Genomic DNA, 2,892 nt, shown 5'->3' with positions numbered 1-2,892 from the left:
AAGCTCCAAGAGATCCACCTGCCTCTGCCTCTCAAGCGCTGGGATTAAAGGTGTGCACCACCACACCCTGATAACTTCTCATTTTTAAATAGTGTTCTAGTTTGCTTTCTGTTGCTATAAAAAACACCATGACCAAAAGCAATTTAGTAGTGAAAGCATTTATCTTGGCTTATAGTTCCAGGTAACAGATCATCATTGTAGGGAAGTCAAGGCAGAAACTTTAAACAGCAGGTCAGATCACATCCACAGTCAAAAACAGAGAGAAATACATGAATGCATGCTCACTTGCTTGTGCTCAGCTGGTTTTCTCTACTCTTACACAGTTCAGGAACCCCTGCCTGGGGAATGGTACCACCTACAATGGGCTGGGTCTTCCCACATAATTAAGACAACTCACAGACATACCCATATGCCAACCCATTGTAGACAGTCCCTTCTAGAGACTCTTCCAAGATTGCATCAAGTTGACAATTAACACTATCATAAACGATATTTGAGAAATTAAGCCTCTTTGTGTCATGAAGTCACTGCCCAAATATTGGTGGAGATCTCCCTTTTAGGGTATTTCTTCCAATGATCATTTTTAAAAGCCCACAAAAGGGGAGGGTTCTGGGGCTAGAGAGATGGCTCAGCAGTCAAGAGCACTGACTATTCTTGAAGAGGGCCTAGGTTCAGTTCTCAGCACCCATATGATGGCTAACAACCATCTGTAACTTCAGTTCCAGGGGATCCAACTCTGTCTTCTGGCCTCCAGGCGGGTTGCATGCACATGGTATATGAACATACATGCAGGCAAAATAGTCATACACATAAAATACAAATAAATATTTTTAAAAGGGGGTGTGTCAAAACCCACAAAAATGTGATGTTAGACCTTTTGAGGGTGCCATGTTTTGTTATTGCCCATGTGTGGGGAAGCACCCTGGTACCTTCATTTCTGATATAGTGGGAACAATCTAACTGCAGCTTGAAGGGTGTATGACCGCAATGGAACATTTTGCCTATTGGAAAACACAGCTGCCAAGATGCAGCCTCAGGTTTCCCTATGACAATAGTCTCCTAAAACAGGAGACACATGACTTCATCCAGCTCCACAAGGAAGAGCACTGGGGGCAACCCAGAGACAGAGACCAAAGACAAATGTGGCCCAAGGTTCTTGACTGCAGTTTCCACTGGAAAGGCAAAGCTGACAGATCTTAAAAGATCTAAGGAAGGTTCTAAGGCATCAGAGCTGTCCCCATTTGCCCAGTACCTGACCCTGAGGTAATCAAGGCAGAGGAACACCAGCTTGGGGTTTAAGGTCATTGTTAAGGAGATAGCTGTTGAGTATGAGCTTTGGACTGGTTGCTTCTCATATGAAAGATTTACTCCAGAGTAAATATGTTAATTACCAGCTCTAGAAATTAGCTAACTATGGCCACTGCCCCAAAATGGCAGGGTGACAAGTTAGGGGTGGAGTTCAAGGATAGTTGCTTGCCTAACATGTGAAATGCACTTCAAAGAAAAATAAAAGATACAAAAAATATACAAAGACCTGATAAAGCTGAGGCTGTAGCTCTGTTGGTAGAGTGCTGTGCAGCATGCACAGAGCCCTGGGTTTGATCCCTAGCGCTGCGTAAACTGGGCATAGTGGTACATGCTTGTAATCCCAGCACTTGGTGGGTAGAAACAGAAGGACCAGAAGTTTAAGAGCACCCTTGATTACATAGTGAATTCAAGGCCAGCCTGGGAGCCACAAACCCTGTCTCCCAAGAGGTGGGTAGGGGTGAGTTTGGGGAGATAGCCTACAGTGCTTGCAGTCCAAGCATAAGGAATAGAATTCAATCTCCCCAAACCTACATAAAAAATCTACACTGGTTGGTTGACATGAATTTGAAACCCCAGTGATGGAAAGGTGAAATCATTAGGGCTTAGTGGGCGATCAGTCTAGCTGAATCAGTGAACTCCAGGTTCAGTGAGAGACCCTGTCTCAAAAAATAAAATGGGACAGCCAGGTCCAGTGGCACACACCTTTAATCCCAACACTTGAGAAGCAGAGGCAGGTGGATCTCTGAGATCTAGGCCAGCCTGGTCTACATAATAAGTTCCAGGTCAGTTAGGGCTACAAGGAGACCCTGACTCAAAAAAAATTTTTTAATTAAAAAAATGAAATAGGGGGGCTGGAGTTATGACTCAGTGGTTAAGAGCACTGGCTGCTCTTGCAGAAGACTGAGTTCAAACCCTAGCACTCACGGGGTGGCCATCACCCTCCATAACTCCATTTCCATAGGATCTGATGACTTCTTCTATCCTACACAGACACTGCATGACATGGGTGCACTTACATACATTCACACGCATAAAATAAAAATCAAGTTTTTTAAAAAAATGAAATGGGAGACTGGAGTACTGGATCAGCAGTTAAGAGCTGGGGCTGTTAACCTCTTGTAGAGGACCTACCTGGGTTCTGTTCCTAGCACCCAAATGGTGGCTAACAACCATCTGTAACTCCAGGTCCAGGGGATTCAACACCCTCTTTCTGGCCTTCTAAGGCAGTGAATGACATGGGTGCATTTGCACACATTCAGGCAAAACACTGATAAGCATGAAATAAAGTAAAATAAATATTTTAATTTTTTTTACAATTAAAGTTACAGTTTTAACAATATGCAAAATATTACAGTAATTCAGATTTTTTGGCATAATGATTACAGATTTGACAAATACATTTTATATCTCATAATAGAGATGAAGATTATACAAAAGCTATTAAAACCATTATGAGAATAAATTCAATTGTCACTTAAATATCTAAAGCTATTTGAAGGCTGAAACTCTGAAACTCTTAGAAGAAAACTTTGGGAAAAACCTACAAGATATAGGTGTAGGAAAGGACTTTCTAAACCGGACACC

The sequence above is a fragment of the Nannospalax galili genome, unplaced genomic scaffold (assembly GCF_000622305.1).
Source record: "Nannospalax galili isolate Female #2095 unplaced genomic scaffold, S.galili_v1.0 scaffold1009, whole genome shotgun sequence".
NCBI lineage: Eukaryota > Metazoa > Chordata > Mammalia > Rodentia > Spalacidae > Nannospalax > Nannospalax galili.
Note: the sequence above shows the minus strand (reverse complement) of the source record.